This window comes from Narcine bancroftii, chromosome 1, assembly GCF_036971445.1.
Source record: "Narcine bancroftii isolate sNarBan1 chromosome 1, sNarBan1.hap1, whole genome shotgun sequence".
Lineage (NCBI taxonomy): Eukaryota > Metazoa > Chordata > Chondrichthyes > Torpediniformes > Narcinidae > Narcine > Narcine bancroftii.
This window is the reverse complement of record NC_091469.1, coordinates 428044207-428057473: the sequence shown is the minus strand read 5'-3', so window position 1 is coordinate 428057473 and position 13267 is coordinate 428044207.

Below are 13267 nucleotides of genomic sequence, written 5' to 3'. Positions count from 1 at the left end.
TGTATAATGCCAAATACCACATGACAGCCACCGAGGCAAGGTCCCATGAGACATCCTTGTTTCCATTTTTGCTGAGCTCCAGCACCTAAAAAATTTGTACTGCACCCCTGTTCCTACCCCCATCCCCACCAAACTAATTAAAACTAGTTAAAACACATCCCGATGTTCCTTCCATATTCATGTGTCTATCTAGATTTTACCTGCTTCCACATTATCCTTGGCATCTCATTTCAGGCAGCTTTCACTCTGCGTGTAAAATACCCGACACATCTCCTTTAAACTCCGCACCTTAAATACATTTCCTCCAGTATGTAATGATATTACCCTGGAAAAGGATCCTGATTGTTTCCCCCCATCTATGGCCCTCATAATGTTATAAACATGATCAGTATTATAAATATTCTAAACCTCAAGCTGTGCCTCTCCAGAGTAAACAAACCAAGTTTGTCCAACCTCTCCCTGTCACTCATACCTTTTCAGCTAGTACATCTCCAAAGCTTCCATATTCTTTTCATAATTGGATTACCAGAATTCCACACAATGTTCTAAGAGTGGCTAAGCAAAGTTTTATACAGCCACCACTTCCTTATTTTAACACTCACTCTGTCCAATGAAATATCCTTTCCATTAGTTTCCCCACAACCATTGTGAGACTCAGCAGCCTACAATTTCCCAGATTATTCCCATTTCCCTTCTTGAAGAAAGGTACACCATTAGCTACCCCCCAGTCCTCTGGGACCTCCTGAGGAGGTAGAGATTGTTGCTAAGGCCACTGCCTTCTCCTCGCTTGCCTCTTTCAGAAACCTGGGAAATACCCATCAGTCCCTGGGACTTATCCACCTGAATGTTTGTCAAAAGACCCATCACCACCTCTTTCCTGATTTCACAATGCTCCAATATATGAACACTCTCCACAAAATACTCCCTATCACGACCATTCATGTCCTACCCTTGTTAAATACAAATGCAAAGTTCTTAATTACTGCCTTGACTCCTTACACTGTCTCCAAGTATGTGGATAACATTGCTTCGGATTTTCTTCATTCCTGCTCACAAGAGACATTTCATGCCCACATCTGGCCTTGCTTGAGCTCTTTTCTGCACTTGGTTATATTCCTCAGGAGCCCTGTCAATTGGTAAGTTCCTAAACTTTGCATGTGCCACCATTTTCTTCTTGACTAAATTTATAAACTCTAATTGTCTGAGGTTCCTGTCCTTCCTCCTTGCTGGAAAATTAAAATTAGCTGATCCTTAAGTAGCTCCCACATGTCGTTTGTGGGCTTGTATGATATCAGTTGCTCCCAATCAACTCCCGCTGCTTCCTCTCTAATTATGTCATAATTTCCCACCATAACTTTAGTAATTTCTCAGAAGATCGAGGGAAATCCTTATTCATAACCATCTTGAAACTTAAGTAACTGTGATCACTATTGCCAAAATGCTCTGCCACCGAAACTCAGATCATTCAGCCAGACTCGTATGTCTTTACAAGGTTCAGTATGGATCCCTGACTGTATTTACGAGGCTGCATTCAGGAGAGTGAACCAGAGGCAAGCATCGGCTCTGGACAGATTACTCGGTTGTGTACAAAAAACCTGCGTTGACCAACTTGCCAATGTTTCTACAGGTATCTTCAACATCCCACTCTGGCAGGGCATGGTACACACCTGTTTCAAACAGGCCTCAATTACACCTGTGCCAAGAAGAGTGTGGTAACCTGCCTAAATTATTGCTAATCAGTGGCACTTACATCCACAGTGATGGTGTTTTGAGAGGCTGCTGTTGAAGCACATCAGTTCTGTTCGAACTGCGACATGGATCCATTCCAATTTTCCTATCATAATAGCATATCTATGGCAGATGCCATCTCATTGGCTCTAAAACCCTGGAACAGCAAAGAAACATACATCAGAATGATCTTTATTGCAGCATTCACCAACATCATCTCAGAACTGGTCCACAAATTCCAAGACCTGGGCCTCACTATCCCACCGTCTAAATGTATTCTGGATTTCCTCACCTTCAGACCATAATCAGTGAGATTTGATAAGAAGATTTCCACAATCTCCATCAGTACTGGAGCACCATAGGGCTGTATTCTTAGCCTCCTGCTCTCCTCTCTTAACACTCATGTCTGTTTGGCTCAGTATGAGAATAATATCACACACAAGTTTGCTGATGACATCATGGTAGTAGGTTGTACAAAATGGATGATGAGTCAGCATACAGGAGGAAGATAGAAAACATGTTAGAACACCATTCAGCCAACACCACCTACTCAATATTGCCAAAACTAAGGAGCTGATTGTGGATTTCAGGAGGGGAAAACCAGAGATGTATGATCCAATTGGGGGAAATCAGGGGTCAAGGTGAGAAAATTTATATTCCTGGGAGTCATTATCTCAGAGGACCTTTCCTACACCAACACACAAATATCATTGTGAAGAAAGCATGTCAGTGCCTTTACTTTCTCAGTAGTTTGTGGAGGATTGTTATGACATCGAAAACTGTGGCAAACCTCTACGAATGTGTGGTAGAAAGAGTGCTGACTGGCTGCATCACAGCCTGGTATGGGGGTATCAATATTTCTGAGCAGAAAGCCCTGCAAAAGGTTATGGACACAACCCAGTATAACACCGGTAAAATTCTCCTCAGCCTTGAGAAAATTGACATGGAACATTGGAGAGCAGCAGCAATCATCAAGGATCCATAGCACCCAGGGGATGCTTTGCTTTCACTGCTACCTTCAGGAAAGAGATATAGGTTCCACAAGATTTGTTTCTACAGGTTCAGGAACAGTTGCTACCCCTCCAACATCAGACTCAACAACAAACTCAATCAGGGACTCATTTAAGGATTCTTACTTTGCACATTATATATTCGTGAATATTTATTTTCTGTCTTGCACAGTTGGTTCATTTATATTTCTTTACATTTCTCTCTTTTGTATATATACATTTTCTTGGTGTTTTTCCCCCCACTACCATTAAGTAGATATTCTGCCTGGCCCACAGGGAAAAAAGTCATGTACCTATTATGATATAAATCTGAACTTTAAGCTTTTACTTTGAACTTCGTACATATTGTTTCAAGAAACCCTTCTGGATGAACTTCACAAATTTGACTAAGCCTTTGGCACTCAAGGCATCTCAGTCAATAATGTGGAAATTAAAGTCTCCCATGACAACAAATTCTTTAGCTTTTGCAACTTCCCATAATCTCTCTACATAACTGTTCCTCCTCTTCCCAATGACAGAAAAAGTCCTTAGTAGAGCACCTTATCAGAGTATTGGCCCTTTCTTATTTCTGATCTCTCCCCACATGGCCTCAGTACACGAGTCTCCCATTAGGTTCTCTGAGTGCAGCTGTGCACGTACCCTGATAAGCAATGCAATCCCTCCTCCACTTTTACCTCCCCTCCCTATCCCATCTAAAATAACAAAACCCAGGACCATAGAGCTGCCAATCCCTGTTCTCCCCGCAGCTGGCTCTCACTAATGACCACCACATCACAAGTCCAAGTACTGGTTAAGGCTCTGTTAACTTTCCTTTATTTACAACTGTCATACATTATGCATTCAGCAGATAAACTCATGGGGAATGTTTAAATCAAAGGAAAACAATCAATGTAAACTGAACAATCTAGCACCAATACAAAACAGAAATATGTACTTGACACTGTATTTGTATTTAGTGATATTAGCTAAATCTCAATCCTTCAGCATGTTGCACATCTTTCATCCTTGTTGGTTTGAGTTTTCCTTTTATTCCGGTTTATTTAGTCAGCACCAATGAGCTGGTGCCATAAACTAGCCCCGTTGTTTAAATGTCTATCTTTTTAAAGCCCAATCTTTTCTAAAAAAGGAACGAAAACAAAGGCTGATGAGTCTCTTAAATCCTGCTGTTGATTCGTTGACTCTCACATTGTGTAAGGAGGACTGTTCCCATTGCTCACTGTCTACATGTTTACAATTTATACCACAATGGGAAGAAATACCAGCTGAAGGAAAACACAATCAAGCTAAGAAGATCTTCCCTTCCCTTTTTCTCATTTGACAGCTGGTCATATTTAATAATTCCAGGAAGAATTGCCTGCTGTGTTGAACCACTAAAGTAATGGACTTTACAGAATACAGAATAGCAGAATACTGAAGCACTGATAGCTCTTGGGTGAATGGACCACACCGATTATTTTTCAAATGATAGCTGTTACCACTAGACAATGTGCAGAAAGAAATGTTTCCAAAAGCTAGGTGGATTGAAAAGTATGCTATTAAAGCTATATGCTATGTTCAATGATGAGTGTTGGCAATTGACTTAAAGGGCCCTTTCTTATTCTTTAAATTTCAAATGTTTCTTAAATTTCCCACTAAACAATTCTTAATGATTAGATAAAAGGAGCTCCAAGAATGTGTTTGCTCCCTTGATTTTATATCCATATTCCTTGGCTTGATTCAGTTCCATGCACTTACACATCATAGTCTGCACGTGCTCCTTTGGCTTCATCAGGTAATTACTCTCAAATTCTCTTCATGATTTTATTGGCTCTGTTACATTTCAGATTTCCACGAAAAATAATCTTTTGTCAGAATCAGAATTATTGTCATGAACATGCCACAAAAATGTTGTTTTGCAGTAGGAGTAGCATGGCTTGCAGTTACAAAAATTGAATTTCTGTAAATTCATTCTTTAAAATAAATAATTAGTGCAAAGAAATGAAAAAGTGAGGTGTTGTCTTTGGTTCATTGTCCATAGAGAAATCTGATGGTGGAGGGGAAGAAGCTGTGTTTGTAAAGTTGGGTGTTTGTCTTCAGGTACCTCCTTTTGAATGTTAAAAATGGCTTGGATGGTTCACTGGTATCAGGCAATTTTTATTCGGTGCACAGAATTGAACATTTATGAATCTTCACCAGGCTCTGGTGCTTAAAGTTAAATGGTTACCGCTGAAGAAGGTGCTTGTTGATTTCAGAGAGGGCTATTTGTTGCTTGTTGGAGGAAATCAGTTTGTGTGTGTCTAATTAATCACTTCAGTGTCTTGCCAAAGAAACTTGCCCATCATGGTTTTCCAAATGATAACCTCTTCTTCCAGGTCACCACCGAGTTCCTCTCGTTTCCCTTATTTTAGGAGAAACACTCTAGCCAGCCATTTCCACTTGCAAGGACTACAAGGGTTTTGAACAGGCTGAACTCAGAACTCACAACCTGTCTTCAAAGTGGAGTTTTCAACAAGCCTACCAGCTTGCCATGCTGCAGCATCAACTGCTACAGTAGAACTGACTTCTTTCTCTCTCCTCAAAAAAAATCACCTGTTTATTTTTTTTTCCTCTCTGCGCTTATAAAAATCATACAACTTCTTACAGGATGCCAAACCCAGATCTTATCAGTATCTCTGAGCCTGGACTTCATTGCTTCTGCAAAGTCAACCAGAGCCGCAACATCTAGCTTCAGTAAAGCTCTTGCATTTTAAATGAGATGTCTTTTGTGAAGTGTTACTCTGGGAAGTGTAACTTAAATTAAATCCCCACAATCTCCCTCTTTTAAAGACATATTTTATCCGTAACTATTTTAACATTTCCTGTAACACATACCAAATATCAAACTCCTAACATACTATTGCTGCTGGAGAGTTTTCTTCATGATTGCATCAACATGATGCCCCAGGATAGATCTTTCACAGATGTTGACATCCAGGACTTTAAGTTCTTTACCCTCCCTACTGCTGACCCCTCAATAAGGAATATTTGTAATCAAATTCAAAAACATCCAAAAGCTTAAAGATCAGCTTTCCAGTAACTAAGTGTGAGAAATATATATATTCTTCAGTTTTGAAGAAAAAAAACTGCAAAGTTAAAATCATATGCATTGTCCAAGGGCTACCAAAGGGGGAAAAAAAAATAGAGGATTGTAAGAAAGAGGTCTATGGGTGTGTGGTAGGGAAAAACTGGTTTGTTGTAGAGTAAGTTTACATAGGTCAACACAACATCCAGTTTCTGTTGTTATGGTCTATACCAGGGGTGGGGAACCTAAAAATCAATTTGGCCCACAATCCAAATTTATTTGGCTTGGCATGTGGCTACTCCCCTCCATCCCCGGCTGTATGTGAGACTTTTCTGTGTATATGACACCATCGCTCTGTGTGACTCCTCACCTCTCTGCAATTTTCTGCCTGCCTCTGATGGACTCCCTGTCAGAGAGCTGAACTTTCTCTCCCTGGTTTAGACTCACTCTGTGTGCATGAATCCTTTTCTTTGTATGTGGCTCCCTCTATCTGTGTATAACTCTCTGCACAAGAGGCCCGCCCCCCCCACTGCATAAGGTGCCCCCCACCCTCCTCTCGGCTGTGACATTCTCCCCATCGCATGGCAGTCTGTTTTGGGGTTAGAGATTTTATTTTCATTGTGATTAATTTTCTTCTTTTTGACCTATGTTTTTTTTTAATAATTGTGCCAATTTAATGACTAACTCATGATCTTTTGGTACACTTCCAGATTTGAAGATATCTTCCCTGACCTGAAATGCATCAAATTAATTCCATTTATTTATTTATTTAATTTCATTTAATTTATGTAGCATCAGAGCAGCCCACCATTCAACCACTGGCACACCATCTGGCCCATGCATGGTAAAAGGTTGCATGCCCCTGTTCTATATTCTTCTTTTCTAAGTGATGTAAATATTTACCATTATTCTTGGTTTCATTAAACTTAATGTAGAGTTCATTACTTTTATAATATTATATTTTCCAAACATCGCTACCTCTGGTGTTGCTTGTCAAAAATCAACTCATGGCTTTTGCATTCAAGAGTTAATTTAGAAATCATTAATGAATTCACTGTCAGTTTTCACAAGTTCAAACTGTAGATACTTACTAGCACACATCTCTGAATAAAGGCACAGATGAGTGGAAATGCACACTGTCACCATTTACTGGGGGCCACACAAGCCTTTTTCCATTGACACCTTGTCCCAGGAATTAACTGGGAATTTACTGGGACAGGGTCCAGTGGAAAAGGAACAGTGTCTAAATGCCTACGTCAAACCACCTCTGTCCTTACTCATATCCCTGGCATTTGCTGACACCAGTGTACTAATAAAACCAATGGAAAAGGGACAGCAGAAAGTCACCCACTTCCAGTTGAAGTAAGAATACTCCATCCAATCCCAGGGGATGAGTGTGCTCAGTGGAAAAGCAATTAGTGTCTCAATTAAGGGTGGCCAGTGGAAACGGCACAATGGACTTCCTATCCCAGGACACTGAACAGCCAATTAACTGGGATGCCAGTGGAAAAGGGGCTATATACTGAAAGATTTAAGGATTTATATTAACTTAATCAATTAAATATAATGGGTGGAAGTTCATTCAGTAAGAGACCAAAAAAAACACAGGGGTTCAGACAGACTTAGAAACAAGTTACTAGGCAACCTGATTAGTACTCTAAAATTCTCCTCCTATGTAAATATCTGAAATGGCTTTGAAAGGAAGATTTCAATTGCATTTGTCATGAGCTGTTAGTCCTAATGCCTGAGATATGGACTATAACACTTCATTATGAATTAAAATGTTCTTCAATTTGCTTCAATTTAAGTTGGTAAATTATGAAAAAGAAATAAGTAGGCTGCAAAGGGATGTAGATACTAAGTTGGAAAATATTTGACAGAGGAAGTATGATATGGGATGTGAAATTGTCCATTTGGTAGAAGGAAATAAAAGTGACATTATTTTCATGGTAAGAGATTGCAGAGTTTTGAGACTAAAAGGATCCAATTGTCCTTGTACATAACTCACCAACAGTTTGCATGCAGATATATTAACTAAGAGAGTTAAAGCTAATGTTTTGAAAAAAAAAGAATGTATATTCTGGAAATCTGTGATAGGAGCATAGAAATGCTTGGAATATTCCAGGGATCTGGCAAGAACTATGGAAAAAGAATTGTGCTGCCACAAGTAGAGAAGAAAGCAAAATTGAGGTAACAATCTGTTCGGAAAACAAATTAATAAATGGCCAAACAGGTTTTGGGGCTGAGTGGATCACTCAATCTCCTAATTCATATGTTGTGTGTATGGAAACGAACACATTAATTTAGCTAAAAAAATATTATTTACCTACCTCTTTGACATGGATTCATTTATGTAATATTCCAGAAATCAGGCACGCTCAATATTTTGATAATGTTGGATGTGCAGATTTTCCATCTTATTGGATGCTATAAAATATTGATACTCCACAACATTTTAATTCATTTTTTTTTAAATAAATTGAGAGATACTGTAGAATAATAAATATTCCAGTGAACTCGTAAGGTTGAAGGAATCTTGGGAAAATGAACCTGGTTCATGGGAACCAGAACCTAAGTGAATTTAACCTGCACTTAATCCATAGCCCTCCATACCTCTCCCATCCATGTACCTGTCCAAATTCTTCTTAAATGTTAAAATTGAGCCCACATTCACCACTTCACATGGCAACTCATTCCAAACTCCCACCACTCTGAAAAAGTTCCCTCTCATGTTCCCTCTAAACTTTTCCCCTTTCATCCTTAATCCATGCCCTTTGGTTTGTATTTCACCTACCCTCTGGAAAAAGCATACCTGCATTTACTCTGTAAACCCCTCTTAATTTTAAATATCTCCATCTAATCTCCCCACATTTTTGTATGTGTCGGGATAAAAGACCTAACTTCTTTATCCTTTCCCAATAACTCAGTTCCTGAAGTTCAAGCAATATCTTAATGATATCTTTCCTGTAGTTAGTTGACAATATGCACAGTACACTAAATTTGGCCTCACAGATCTCTTACACAACCTCACCATTAAATCCCAAATCCTATACTGAAAATTCTGATTTATGATGATCAATATGCTATAGCTCTCTACAACCCTATCTACCTGAGACACCACTTTCAAGGAACTATGTATCTGTATTCCTAGATCATTCTGTTCTACCACTCTCTGTCGAATCATTTATCATGTATATCCTCCCTTGGTTTACCCTTCCAAAATGCGACACCTCACACTTGTCTGCATTAAATTCCATCTGCCATTTTACATCCCATTTTTACAGTTAGTCCAGATCCCTCCACAAGCTTTGAAAACCCACTAAACTTGTGTCAACTGCAAACTTGCTGGTTTAATTTACCATATGATAAAATGATAATCATTATATAAATGGCAAAACAATCATCCCAGCATCAATCCCTGCGGCCTCCAGTATGAAAAGCAATCATCCATCACGACTCTCTGGCTTCTTCCATACAGCCAATGTTGAATCTAGTTCACTACTTGACAATGAATACCTAGCATCTGAACATTCCTGACTAACCTCCCATTTGGGTCTGTGTGAAAGCCCTTACTAAACTCCAAGCAGATAACAGCCACTGCCTTTCCTTTATCAACTTTCCTGCTAACAACCTTGAAAAACTCTAAGATTGGTTAAATATGACCAAACATGCACACAGCCATGTTGACTATCCCTAATCAATCCTTGGCTCTCCAAATTCTTGTATATCCAATCTCTCAAAACACATTTCATTAATTTACCCACTACTGACGTCTGTCTCACCAGCCTCTAATTTCCAGGGTTACTTTTGGAGCATTTTTATTTTTAAAACAATGGAACAACATGAAGCACAATGGCTAAGGATTTTAAATATATCTACCAGAGCCTTTGCAACTTCAACACTAGCCTCCCTCTAGGTCCAAGGGAAATATCTTGTCAAGCCCTTCTCTTTAATCTGTGTCAGTTCCATGAGCTCAGTTTTCTTTACTTCTCTTGACTATATGCCCTTTTCCTGAGTAAATACTGATGCAAAAAAAAAAATTCACTTTAGATATTTTGGCTCCATACATAGCTGGTCACTCTGATCTTCAAGGGGACCAATTTTGTCCCTTCCCAATTTCTTTTTTTTTACATTATATTTCTTTTCTTCTTTGGCTTGGCTTCGCAGGCGAAGATTTATGGAGGGGGTAAATGTCCACATCAGCTGCAGGCTCGTTTGTGGCTGACAAGTCCAGGACTCAATTAAATAACAATAATACATTGAATATAAAATCATAGAAACATTCATAAGGTCCAAAAAAAAAGGAGAGTTCCTCTTCTCCCAGTGCCCCCTCCCTAGATGCAAAAGAAAAGGGGACAAACAGCTGGAAATAGAGGGAGATAAAGAAAATAGAGAAAAAGCAACAGGACCAAGTTTTGACACCTCAGAGTCACATCATTTAAAAAATATTAAATTTCTTATAAAGAGTACACTAATTCACAAATATCAAAATAAGTTATACAATCTGGGCATTTAAGTAATCTAAATAAGGTTGCCCAATTTAGGGCAATATACTATAAAGAATCTTCTCAAGGGGAATACAACTTTGCACTTCCATGTTCCAGTGATCAATGTGAAGAAGGGAATCAAATTTCCAGGTTATCGCTAAACATTTCCTGACTATCGACAACACAATTTTAATAAATGTAGATATACTTCTGCAGAAGTTGACTTTATTCCCCAGAAGAAACAATTGTGGTCTAGAGGGAAGTCGACCCCCATAATTTTTGTCATCGCTTCCCTCAATTCTATCCAAATGTTCTTATTCTCCCATTTCTAATCTCATTTGCACATGGCACAGGTAGCAATCCTGAGATCACAACCCTAGAGGTCCTGTCCTTTAACCTTGTGTCTAACTCCCTGAACTCTCTTTCCAGGACCTCATCACCCTTCCTAGCCAAGTCATTGTATGTACATGGATTGAGACATCTGATTGCTCACCCTCCCTCCTGAGAACGCTGTGCTATCAGAGATATCTCAGACCATGGCACCAAGGACACAGCATACTATCCAGGAATTTCAATCCCTTCCACAGAATCTCTTAGCTGTCCCCTATCTATGGAATCCCTGACCACTGCAGCTTGCCTCTTCTCCTCCCTTCCCTTCTTACCCAACAGAGCAGAATCAAGTCCAAATTTATTGTCATCTGATTGTACAAGTACAACCCAATGAGACAGTGTTCTCTGGTCCTCAGTGCAAAAATAGGCAGACATGCAACACATACAGACAAATAATACATATGCAGGACATGTATTATATCTATAATTAATTAACCAATCAATCAATCAATAAATGGATGAATAAATAGACAAAGAAACAAATGAATGGTTATTGCTTTGTTCAAATGAAAGTCTTGAATGGTTAGTGTGAGCAGTTCCTTTGGTTATTCACCATTCTCACTGCCCATGAGAAGAAGCTGTTCCTCAGCCTGATGGTGCTGGCTCTGAGGGGAACAGCCACAGAAGTGCTCAGCTCTGACTGCCTATTCCTCCTCCTGGCGGTAACCTTGCTACCCTCCTCTTGCCTTCTAGGTGTGATAGTATCCACATAACTCCTGTTCATCAGCCCCTCTGCCTTCCAAATGATCCAGAATTCATCCAGCTCCTTAACTCTGCTGGAAAGGGGCTGCAGCTGAATATACTGCTCACAGATGAAGTTGTCAGGGATACTACTGGCCTCCCTGTCTACCCAAATTTCACAAGATGAGCATTCCCCTGCCCTGTCTGCCATTCCCACTGTTATGAAGATAGGGGGAGGAAAAAAAAGCATAAAAACCAGTCCTTACCTTTGCCTACCTGCAGAATCCCTTTTTCTTCCTCAAATAGGGTGGTCCATACTTACTTAAATTCCTGCACCACCATCTCATTCTCAACTTGCCAAAGCCTTACTACTCTGATGATGAAGATCACTCTGCTACTCAGTCCCTCACTTGTATACTGATGCTTAAATCACCTGACTTCAATTGCCCAATCAGCTTCTCCCTGCTGTCTGAGCTTTTTAAATCTTGCTCCAACTGCTCGGGTCACCTGACCGCGATTGCTCAATTACCTTCTTTCTGCTTAGTGTATCTGATAGAAAATCTGACATAGTCAACTTCACAAAATCTTGCATTGACCTGCTTTGGTCTGAAATATTATTTGTGGAAAGGAAAGAAAAAATTAAAGATCAAACAATAGCAAATGCAAATTGTATAAACTCATATAACTTCATTGAAAATGTCATGTGATGCTTAAAGACAGAGGTGTTTAAACTTTGTGATTTGCCTCAATGTGTTACACAGAAGTAGAGTCAATGGTGAATATTACAAACATGCCCTTCTAATGTACACTACAAGTTTATGCTGAGAATTCAGTTGAGCAGTTATAAAAATTCTCTGAACTGTAAATTTGTTGCAATTGTCTTGTAAATTTTAAATTCAGCCCTCATTAATTTGAACATGCCTTGAGTTCTAAAGCTAACGGCATCAACATTGTTTTCAAATCGATGATAAGTGAATCACTAAAAAAATCCAACACCCATGAGCTGGAAATTTGCCATGAAACACATTAGAGATACCTTATGCACTTGCGATGATCTTGTCAACTTCATTCTCTTCGCGGCCAACTTCCGCCCTCATCTCAATCTCACCTGGTCTATCTCTGACAAAACTGTCCCTTTCCTGGATCTCTGTATCTATCTCGGGAGACAAGCTTTCCACTGACAAATATTACAAGCCCACTAACCCCCCCAAACTACCTTGACTACATTTCCTCACAGCCTGTCCCCTATAAGGATTCTATCCTCTTCTTTCAATTTCTCTGTCTCTGCTGCATCTGTTCCCAAGATGAGGTCTTCTAGTCCAGATCTTCCAAAATGTCTGCCTTCTTCCACAAATGTGGCTTCTCTTCCACCACCATCAACTCATCCCTCACCAGCATCTCCTCCATTTCCGACTTATTTGCCCTGATCCCCATGCTCCCTGACGCAAATCATAGAATCCCACTTATCCTCACCTACCACCCTACCAGCCTCTGCATCCAAGACATTATTCTCTGAAATTTCCGACACTGAAAATAGGATCCTACTTCCATACGCATCTTCCCCTCTCTGGCTTCAGTAGGGACCGTTCACTCCATAACTCCCTCATGCATTCATCCCTCCCCTCCCCCCCATTATCTCCCTTCGGCACCTTCCCCTGTGGTCTTAGGAGGTGCCACACTTCCACCCACACCTACCCCCTCATCACAGTCTGGGCCCCAAAGATGCCTTCTAGTGAGGCAACACTTCACGTGTATCCACAGGACTGATTTACATGCATCCGGTTCTCCCTTTGGCCTTCCCTACATTGGAGAAACTGGGCTCAGATGGGGAGATTGCTTTGCTGAGCATCTCTGCTCCATCCGCCCCAGTAACAGAGACGACCCAGTAGCCAACCATTTCAGTTCTGTCTCACACTCCCACACTCACATGT